Below are 11,795 nucleotides of genomic sequence, written 5' to 3' on the forward strand. Positions count from 1 at the left end.
TGGTCTGCGGTCGGGGCCCAGCGGCAGAAGCACCGCCAGGCTCAGGCAACTTTGTGGACCGAACCTGCCTCCTGTGGTTCTTAAATTACTGTGGGCTTGGCTCGGGCTGCTTCAGGTAATGTGGACCCACTGCTTTTATTTCAATTGGTTTAAATTGCAGCTTTAGATGCATTGTGGTGCATGTGTGCATGCATTTCATTTTCATTTGATTGTAGTAAGTGATTGCATACATTTACACTCACTGTCCAATGAGATTCAATACAAAATGAGGTTATTTATAAATAAAATGACTTTATGTGTAGATTTTTGTATTTAGCGGGATTGTGCAGCAAAAACTACAATTACCAATACTACATATTTGTTTTATATATGCTTGAAATCCTCAGTGATGATGCATAGATTTTAATACTAAAAATGCACACATACAGTAATACCGGCACAGGAGGCGTGTGTCTTTGAAGGCCTTGGCGGATGTTTGCACTGTACTGCATGACACTGCAGTTAGCCAGTTGTCATCACAATAATAATCCCATTGTTTTATCATGTTGAAGGGTTAAATGATCACGTCAACCAGAAGAGTGTCTCCTGATACACCTGAAGTTCGGATCTCCTTCAGCCTTGACGGCACATCAGGTACACCCGCACACACATACACGCGTGCACCCACACACACACACACACACACACACCCACACACACACACACAGCTGTCGCCCACTATATCAAAATGCTGATAACAACTTATTTTAAGTTGATCATTTAAGACTGTCCAAAGCCTTCAGACCTCCTCGCTGTCTTTCCAGTATGTGTGGAAAGCATGCACCGCATTCTTCCCACCAAAATGGACCACACATGCCCCCCATACCACATGCCCCCCACCCCCGTCACTTCAAATGCATTCATTCTTCTTGTGCACCGCAGCTGAGACAGGTGTTCCCTCTATTTCTGTAGGCATATTAACAACAAACTGTTTGGGACCACTCAAAGCTCCATTATGACATCATCGACATATTATTGGATCCCGCTCGCAGATACTGTAGATTTTTAGCGTTACTCTTTGTCTTATTTGGAAACATTTTGAAACTGTACATGGTCTAAAAAAGGGGTCACCAACGTTTTTCCTTGTGAGAGCTACTTTTACAAAATGAAAATGGCCAAGAGCTACTTATTTTTGTAACATTTATTTTCAGAGCTTATTTTAAACCCAAACAAAGCGAATATGCTTGTTTTACCAGAACATTAACAAAATGCTGGTGTCCACAACTCACATTTTGTATTTCAGAATGCATTTCTTTCTACTGTTCTTTCATTATTAACTGAACACCTGAATGAAAAGCAGGCTTGCGGGCATCTCATGTGGTCGTGGGGGGCTACCTGGTGCCCGCGGGCACCACGTTGGTGACCCCTGGTCTAAAAAAACAGAATCTTACGGGCAGTTGGGGCGCCATTTGTGTCCCATAGCTTGTTTTTTAATGGTCATACAGTAATACAATACAGTACAGTAATCCCTCGCTACATGCCACTTTGAATTTCACGGTTTCACCCTACCACTGTTTTTCAAAATATATGAATTAATAACTCATCGCTATGTTGTGATTTAATACAGCCTGTTATTAGCCCAAAAATATGCATATTTAAGCAAATATTACGTTTATGTGACATAAATTAAGCATTTTCCAGCATAAAAATGGCAAAATGAACTAAAATTTTCTGTATTTTGTAAACCAACCAAAAATGCATCTCAGCTTTGTGATATAGGTGATAAAGCCTATTTGTATGAACTTCTCTCTTTGCTCTTTTTTCTTTTTTTGCTGTTGTTTTTTTATTTTTTAAATATTTTTTAAAATATATTTCCTCTTAAGTAATCTTTGTCAATTTTCTGTTTATAATATTATGTCTTTATGTCCATAATATTTTGACTTTATTCCCATAAATTTATAACTTTTCCCCAACCTAAAGTTCCAAAAATTACAATTTTATTTGTATTTGTATTTGTAATTACAACCCCTAATATTATGACTTACGACTTTTTTTTCATTAATATTTAAAGTCTGTGCTACTAAAATGACATTATTTTTCCTCGTAATACAAGTTTAGTAACATAAAATTGCAACTTAGACTATGACCCTTTTTCTCTTAATATTTGGACATTGTACTTGTAAAATGTATGTCTGCTGTTTTTCTAAATTTTCCAACTATTTCAGCTTTTTCTGTGTAAATTTTGTCCTCGTAATTATGACTTTTTTCCTATAATAGTTTGACTTTATTCTGGTAACATTATAGTTTGTTCTGCAACCTAATTTGCCAAAAATGACAACTTCATTCGTTGGTTTGTTTCTTTCTTATAATATTACAACTTTAAAAAATATCTTTTTTTTTTTATATTTTAAACTTTTTGCTACTAAAATGACAGTATTTTTATTCATAATTTTACGTTATTTTTGTGAAATTATGACTTTTTCTTGTTAGGTTAAAAAAACATTTCTTAATATTTTTACTATACAATATTTGTAAAATTACTGCTGATTATTGCATTTTTGCTGTGGTTTTTAGTTTTCTTGTGAAATAATATTTTTACAATTTGCCACTGGCCACAGTGCCACAGTTAAAAAAAAAACAGGCTGCACTTTGGACACCCCTGGTTCAGTTGTTTATCGTTTTTAACTCACTGATTGATTTTCTCTGCCTTTTTTACTGCCTTTACTGTATATTTTTTGTATTCTATTGCTTTATTGCAAAATGCCTTTGAATTTCTTGAAAACCACTTTTCAATAAATTATTATTATAATACAAGTGTAAAGCTGACTATAGGGGTGTTATGTCTAGAGGGCTCTCATAATGTTAAAAACCTTATTTAAAAGGTTGTAAGCAGGTGTTCTATACTCTAACTATGAAAATATTTCATTTATAAAGAAGGAATCCTATTTTGCGGAAATTCACGGCCGGGTCTGGAACCAATTAACGTGGGATGACTGTATAACAACAACAACAGCAGAAATTGAAAAAAGCAAAAATCTGAGAAAAAGTTTAAATCTTGATACTAATAACTTTAATAATAAGACTAATAATAATAATATTACATGCATAAGCATAACTTTAAGCGGAGATGCAGGCTGTTTTATGTTTATCTTATAAGCATATGTTGGATTAGTCTTTTTAGAAAATAAAAAATACCAAAACGCGCCCTCCCTCCCCATGTACTGGTGAATCTCAGCCACAAGTGTAACTATTTGATTTGGAGCAAAAACTGAAAAGCCTGTTGGGTTGGAATGAAATATTGGTATTGTACTTATTATATCATGATAATAATGATAATATGCTTTGTCAACTATAAAACAAAGCTAATACAGGCTGTTTTTTGGTTTTTGCCTTTTTAGAGAATTAATATAAAAATGGCCCCCGCATCCATTGATTTCTCAGTATACCACCGTCGGTAGAAAAAGTTTAGACACTGTTATATACCAACCCAACCACTAGGTAGCGCCATAGAGCTGCTGCACTCAGATGACGTCCATCACACACGAAAACCACAACGCTAGGGGTTAATGGTTGGGGGGGTTTTGCTAGTTAGGTAGTTGTTTATTACGCAAAAACGAGTGCAATTATTGTCTCGAAACTCAGTGACATTTAAACTTAAGTTCAATCTATATTTAAGGTCAATTGTGTTGGTGTGATCGCAATAGATTGTCACCTCGTTCTATCGCAGTTCACCTTTCACGGATTCACTGTTTCGCAGAATTTTTTTAGTGCTTCTTTTTTTTTACTACAGCATATGAACGCTGTTACGGGCTGAGCCTGGCTCTTTAAGAAGAATTGCATTGTGGGAAGTTGAGTTTTTCTCTCTTCCCTCGCTCCTCTGTGTGCACCGCCCATTGTTTTCTGCGTCCTGATTGGTTGTGGACCATTGTCAATCAATCTCCTTTGTGCAGCCCTTGTCTCCTGTGTCATTGCTAGCTTGTTGCTTGCTAGCTTGTTGCTTGCTAGCTTGCTTGCTAGCTTGTAAAAGAATCTTCGGTTCGTCTGCAGCGATATGTTTTAACAAGAATACATAAACGCTACAGTACAGCGGAACGGCACCAGGAAGAAAGTGCACGGTCACAGGAGTGAAATACGCGTGAGTGACTTAATAATTTCTTGTTTCCGACTTGTAGGTTGATCATTAAAATTCAAACGAAGGTTTGAACTTTTTTGAGAGTGTTTGAGAGATAAATGTGAGAAAATGTTATTGCCTGTCTGAGAAAAGTGTATAAAGTGTATGGTGGGGTGTTTTACAGCCTTGTATAATAATTGTAAAAAAAAATAAAGTTGGCTACTTTGCGGATTTCACTTATTGCGGGCTATTTTGGGAACCTATTCCCCGCGATAAACGAGGGAACACTGTGCAATAAATTGTAAGGCTAACACCTAGTATATCCTCTATGTTGTAAAAATGCATCAAAAAGTCTGATATACACTACAATTATTTAATGCGGTTAGAATTTTACAAAATGTAATGTAATGAGGAAATAAAGAGATGAATAATACAAATATTTCATATTTATCATTTATATTTTTACATTAATAGAACAAATGAATATAATTATTTATATTCTCTGATTTACATATATTTAAATTGTATGATTCATCATTTTAAGAAATAGAATAAATATATATAATCATAGGTCTGCGCTCTACACCAGCCGTCTGTTGGAATGCATGAGAAAATTCAGAGGCGGGGGTACATCGTGGTCATCTAAAGCATGACTAGTGTACTGGTTACTGGTCCTCCACCACTGATGTGCGTCCTGTAAGGATGTTTTATGCAGTCGGGCCAGGTCGTGTCCAGCAGCAGGACAGCAGCTGCAGCCATGTCAGGGTCAAGTTCACCCCCCTCACCTCCCGCTCTCTGATTCACTGTTCAGCTTTTAGAGCCCAGACCTATTTTTATGACTGCTGGTGCTGAGAAGATCCCTCAGTCGACCTCTGGCTCTGTTTCGTCTTCCCTACTTGTGGCTCTGCTCCAGAAGTGACGTGGTTCATCCGGAGGGTCCTCCCTGTCCTCATGTTCTGCATAGCTCCAACCTGCTTTTATTATTATCATCCGTGATGGCTGCAGGCCACTTTTAGAAGGTTGCATCACGCCAGGATTGTCATCATGTGTTCCACAGGGAGGGATTACTGGCCAGGCACGTAGCCCGCCTGTTTGATTCCCTCTCTGCTCGTACGTGTGCTCTGTTAGCTTACTGCTCACATGACAGCTGCTGGTTTACACCTATTGGACACTTAATTAGGTACATCTATCCAATCACATCCACTGCAAGTGATGCTCACTTTTGGTAGACACTGTCAGGTAACAATTTGACAATATCTTTATTTTTGTGCATGTAGTTTGCTCTGGGGTACAAATGTGTCTATTAACGTGGACAGAAAATAGTATTTGTGTTACTTAGCAGACCATTTCTTTAATGATGGGGAGGGTTTTCAAGCTCTGGCTTTTTGCTAACCATGACTCCTGCTAGCGCAGTCCTTCTCAAACAGTGGGGCGGGCCTCCCTGGTGGGAGCGGGGTTAACTGTCAGGGGAGGCAAGAGTGGCAGGGAAGACTTTCAATATTACTGCAGACCTGCCAACATGTATGAATTTGTCATACTTAGCATGCAATTTTACCCTTAAAGAAGCTTGTATGGTTCACTGCTCTCCATTTTGTTGCATTTTCTTGGTTTCAGTTTCAAGTTCAGCCTGCACAGTACAGATAAATAAATACCGTTACACCCCGAATTAACATATTTTTGGATGAATTACTGTACATCATATGATTGTGCTGTTATTTGACAGATGCGCAAGATGTGGACAAACTCTCCCAGACATTTCCAGATCTCGAACAGCGACTGCAGGTATGCGTGCTGTAACACTGAATGCGAAGTAAACACAGAAAATATGGGTGACGACCTCATGCAGCGTGTCATGTGCCATTACATTCTGAAGTGTTTCCCCACGCAGTGTTTTATTTGTGCCGGCCTGACGCAAAATTTGGACCGCCACAAAAATAGATTTGGCTCTACCTGTTGGCACTCATTCATTTCTGTTGTTCCTCGCCACATCAAATTTTGCGGCTTCACTCTATCAAGCTTCACTGTTGAACTTTATCAAGCATATATTGATAAAAGCCAAGGTGTCACCAGCATATCACTGTATAAATGACTATAACAAAATACTGGCAGTGCTTTTCACTTTTCTCTGGCAGTCGATGTACTCCGTAACAACTCAAGTCATAGCGACAGGAGATACAAATAAATTTGGTCTTGTTGTGAGAGCCGTCTGCCAGGGCTTTGAAGCTAAACTTACCATTCAAAATACCCTTTTCTCTGTCCATTTCTGCTCAGTATTTGTTCCCGCTTGAGGCTCAACTGCTGCATTTCCTCAAACTGCGGTGTGGGCCGGGGGTCAAACAAGATGTGCGCACGTTAATCCCGCTCCAAAAAAATAGCCCCATCAAAGGAAATTTCCATGAACTTTGACAGCCCTAAATAATAATAATAATGTTAACACAGGCTACTGTTGCGGCCAACCTAAAACTCAACTCTGACCCAACGTAACTTCCTGTCCAACACATTTACTGCGACACACACGAGCACCAGTTTTATTTATGTCTTAAATGGCTTATTTTCTTTGATTATATCAGCCATACAGTAGACACCCCACAACGTAAATAATCCGTTCCGAGAACGTTTATTTTATAGGGTTTTTATGTTTTACGAAGCGTAAAATACATGTAAATAGCCTAATCCGTTCCAAGATCTTCCCAAACTCACCACCTTTGGCCCTTCAAAATATTCAAAGTCCACCAAATATGGCGAGAAAATATAATAAAACATTAGCATAAACATAGTAGAGTAACATTCCAATATAAAATAAGGTAATAAATAAGATTACTGTAAATGAATAAAACTGAAAAACAAAAACAATCTTACCGTTCACGAGATGTCTTGATCAGGAGCACAAGTGGAGGCAGGATTATAATTTCCTGCTTGGTTTCTAATGAAAACTTTTCCCTTTTTTTATCACTCACGCTTGGTTTAGGGCCCATGAGTACGGTAATTTTAACACAAAGAAAAGTAAAAAAAATTAAGCAGAGATTTCAATGCGTGCAAACTAGTTTAAGGGCGACTACGATGAGGAAGAGAGGTTGAAGGGAGCAGCATGTCTCTCACACAAACACACGAACTGGATAAATCAGCCAATGGGATAAGAGCGTAGGCAGTGCCCTGATAATCAGCCAATAAGATGAGAGCGAAGGCGGTGCCCCGATAATCAGCCAATGAGAGTGTGAAGTGTCAGAAGGCGTCACCAAGCGCTAAACAAATCGAATTTCTGAACTTGCACTGACTTGACGCTTTACGTTATATGGAATTTCTTCCGTACTACGATGCAAAAACTTTACATAAATTGTTTACGTTCAGTGGAATTTACGTAAAAGGAGTTTTACGTTATGCGAGGTACTACTGTATTGGTAATATATGTGATGTAAAGGTGACTATATGGGTGTTCTTTGATGTCTAGAGGGCTCTGATAATGTTAAAAAATTATTTAGAAGATTGTAAACAAGTTTTCTATGCTATAACTACAAAAATTCTATTTATAAAGAAGGAATCTTACTGTGCGGAAATTCACTTACAGTACCACGGTCAGGTCTGGAACCAATTCACCAAGATAAACAAGGGATTACGGTATAATGTCTGTGAATGGAGCTTGTTGTTCCAACTCCATACAGAAGATGGCAACATAAAGCTGCCTCTTAACACACCTGGTCTCCCAGGGAAGAAGGGGGATCAGTGTTCTCAATTTTTGTTGCTATATTTAGCAAGTATTCAGACCCCTCTTGATTCTGTTTTTTTAAAAAGCAAAAAATCCAGCACCCTTTTCTGGTCTTTTTGTACACTTGCTCTTATTAATGAGCAAACAGTGCTGCTGTGGGCCCCTGCAACATCTAAATGCACTCACAGGGGACTGAATTTAAAAAACACAAAAAGAAGACAGTTATTTGTTTTGCTTTTCATGGTTTTTCTCACTTTTTGACTTCCACAGCATCCCAAAACGCTCATGTACGTGATGACGAATTATGCAAATTAGACAACAATGTCATCTAGAGACCCTCCTTCCCTGCAACCTACCACCGCAAATAGATTGCAGTCTTGTGGGAAACACCGTTCTGATATGCTGAGATTTATTACTGTATACTTGTTACGTGTTGTTATTGTGTTTATTTATTTGTGTGTTTTTGTCTTCCGTCACTCAGCCGGTGGCGCCGTGCGTGTCCCTGAAGGAGAGCGTCCAAGTGTACAAGGAACACTGCAGGATGGCCCGAGAGTTTCACCAAGTCAAGCACGATATTGCCATGCTGGAGGAACGCAAGTGAGGCCCGCTCAAAATTCATTTCACGCATCCATTCTAGACGTTACTTCTTGTGGCGATGCAGTGGTTGGGTGCTAGGAAACTGAATGTCCATTTGTTGCATTTGTTGCTGTTTCAGGAGAGGGGACTGTTAGTCAAAATCTATAGAAATCTTGCCCTTATGACCTGTAATTAGTGATTGGGGGGAGGTTTTGTGCAAGTACATGATGCATACATGCTTGAATGTGATTACATACACTGCTAGAACTTAAGTGCACTTACAGTGCACTCTAGAAGTATTAAAACTGTGAGGACAAACTCCTTATTTTTGCTCTAGACTGAAAAAGTTTGGATTTGGGTTTGACATTAAAGGATGAATATGAGAGCAGAGAGCAATGATTCAGCTTTTATTTACAGGTATTTACATTTGGATTGGATTGGATTGGCACAACTTAAAAACAAAAGTTCAAAGAACAAAAACACTGTAATTTGCCAAAAAGTACAGCGATGAGCCACAAAAATTCAACACTTCATAAAACTTTTGTCTCACAATTGTTTAGGCTAATTTCTTTTTGGCAAATTACAGCCTGGCCTTCCTGTTCTTCTTGCTAATGAGTGGTTTGCATCTTCTAGTGTAGCCATTGTACTTTTGTTTATGATGTCTTCTATAAAGAGTGGATAGTGGTACCTTCACCTCTGACCTCAGTAGGTTGTTGCTGATGTCACTAATAGTTGTTTTAAGCGCTTTCTTTCAGCTCTCACAATGTTTCTGTCATCAACTGCTGATGTTTCCTTGATCTACCTGTTCCACGTCTGTTACTTAGTACACTAGTGGTTTCTTTCTTCTTCAGGACATTCCAAATGGTTGCAGCGGCTATGACCAATGTTTAATGCTTGATCGATTTTTCATCTTCTCTCCGATTCACAGTTTTTCACCCACAGACAGCTCTCTGGTTTTCATGTTGTTTTCACCTCCGAATGAACTCTACACAGGCAAAACCTATCCTGCCCAATCTGAAATTGAGCGTCGACATTGAGTGCTATTTATTGATTGACTAAACAATGTGCATCGCACATGCCAGTCACACGTTCCAATACTTTTGCTCACATGAAAAATGGTTGGTTCAAACAAAAGATGCTAACTTCTAAGTTGTGCAGCCGATCCAGATGTAAATACAGTAGACGCCCCCGCAACGTAAATAATCCGTTCCGAGAACCTTTATGTTATAGGGATTTTATGTTTTACGAAGCGTAAAATACATGTAAATAGCCTAATCCGTTCCAAGATTTTCCCAAACTCACCCCTTTGGCCCTTAAAAATATTCAAAGTCCAGCCAATATGATGGGAAAATATAAGAAAACGTTAGCATGAAAACTTAGTAGAGTAACATTCCAATTTAAAATAAGGTAATAAATAAGATTACTGTAAATGAATAAAACTGAAAAACAAAAACAATCTTACCGTTCACGAGATGTCTTGATCAGGAGCACAAGTGGAGGCAGGAAGGAGGAGGAGGACTAGCTTGAGTCGAAATGCGACCGAAAGAGTCTAAGAGTCAGCTGGTCTCACAGACAAACGCACACGCACTACACGATAATGCTGTGTGCAATTTTAATTTGTAACTTAACTTAGTTGTTTAAGTTAGTTTAAGGGCGACTACGAAGAGGAAGGGAGGTTGAAGGGACAAGCCTGTCTCTCACACAAACTCACGTATGCGCTGTGTGAGTCAGCCAATGAGATGAGAGCGTAGGCGGTGCCCCGATAATCAGCCAATGAGATGAGAGCATAGGCGGTGCCCCGATAATCAGCCAATGAGATGAGAGCGCAGGCGGTGCCCCGATAATCAGCCAATGAGATGAGAGGAGCAGAGGCGGTGCCCCAAAAATCAGCCAATGAGAGCATGAAGCGTCAGAAGGCGTCACCAAGTGTTAGTCTGAACTTGCACCGACTTGAGGCATTAATAAAGTTGATTGGAAAAAAAAAAACTTGCACCGACTTGACGCTTTACGTTATATGGAATTTCTTCCGTAATACGATGCATAAACTTTGCATAAATTCTTTACGTTCGGTGGAATTTACGTAAAAGGAGGTTTACGTTATGCGAGGTACTACTGTACTTACCAGAATTCTTACTCGACTACTATGCAATTATTTATGCAACCTGAATGCAAGAAAATTTAAATCCCAAAAATATTTTTTATGCCTGCTTTAAACATTTACATTTACATTTATTCTAGCGGTGGAACGATTCGTTTTAATAACGATTCGATACGTATCATGCTTTGTGATTGCTGATACGATTCAAGGACGATATTGGTTCATTTAGAACGATATGATCCGAAACGATTCAGTGACTTTAAATCGATTCTGTAAAGTTTTAGCCAAAAATTCAACCAGTTTGACTGTGAAATAAATACCTGGATACAGGACAGTGCAGATGAAGTTTCCTAGATTCCCGTTGTTTTTTGTAAGGGAATCAGGTATAAATTAATTATGGATATAAACAAGTAAACAACAATGAATGGAAAATGCATTGATATTTTATTTTAATTAAGTGCAACCAACACTTCAGTTTGAATTAACTCTTTTATGTTGTTATTTTTAATATTCAATTCATTTTCAATAAAAGTACAGTAAGTGGAGTAAGAGCTGACGTTACCTTGCACTGCTACTGCAGCGGGGATGCTGTAAGAGGTGCCTAGACGGTCAGTGTTTTGTGAAATCCCCTGGCGCCTTAGTAGGTGGTTGGAGAGATTTGTCGTGTTGCTGTGGTATTATACTTGACCTTCTCATATCCTACAAACAGCAAGCGACTTATTTAGAACATCTCCCTCTTTGCAAAAGCCAAAGTGTTTCCACACACTAGACCGCAATGCTGGCTTAATTATTTCTCGCTTCCCAGCTTGTCCTCTGCCATCCACCGTGCTACATTTTGTTGTCTGCTGGCACGTGGCGATGACGTCACAGACAGACAGACTGAATCGAGTAACTAAAATTGCTTAAAAAAAAAACCCACATCCACATAAAGCCTGCCGTGCTTAAATCCAATGCTTTATTTCCTAGTATTGATGCAATCGATTGATTACGTTTTAACAATTTAAGATCGATATATGTTGTCCGGAATGGCAACTTGCCGAACACAGATTGATGTAGTTGGATCATAGGAAATCGATACATCGATGCGGTAGATGAATCATTACTCCCCTAACTTATGACCCATAAATACATTCAAAAATATATGATGTCATTAAATGTGTACTGTACATTACAGTACATTTACACATTGTGGTGTTGCTAGAATGTTGTTGTGCATATTCACACAGATAGGATGTTACCAGATGATGACATATAGGAAATAGAAAATGTTTCCATATGTGTTTACACACCAAGCATGTTTGCTGACGATGGCTAAGACTCGAGGACAT

This window comes from Dunckerocampus dactyliophorus, chromosome 16 (genome assembly GCF_027744805.1).
Source record: "Dunckerocampus dactyliophorus isolate RoL2022-P2 chromosome 16, RoL_Ddac_1.1, whole genome shotgun sequence".
In the NCBI taxonomy this organism is placed as follows: domain Eukaryota; kingdom Metazoa; phylum Chordata; class Actinopteri; order Syngnathiformes; family Syngnathidae; genus Dunckerocampus; species Dunckerocampus dactyliophorus.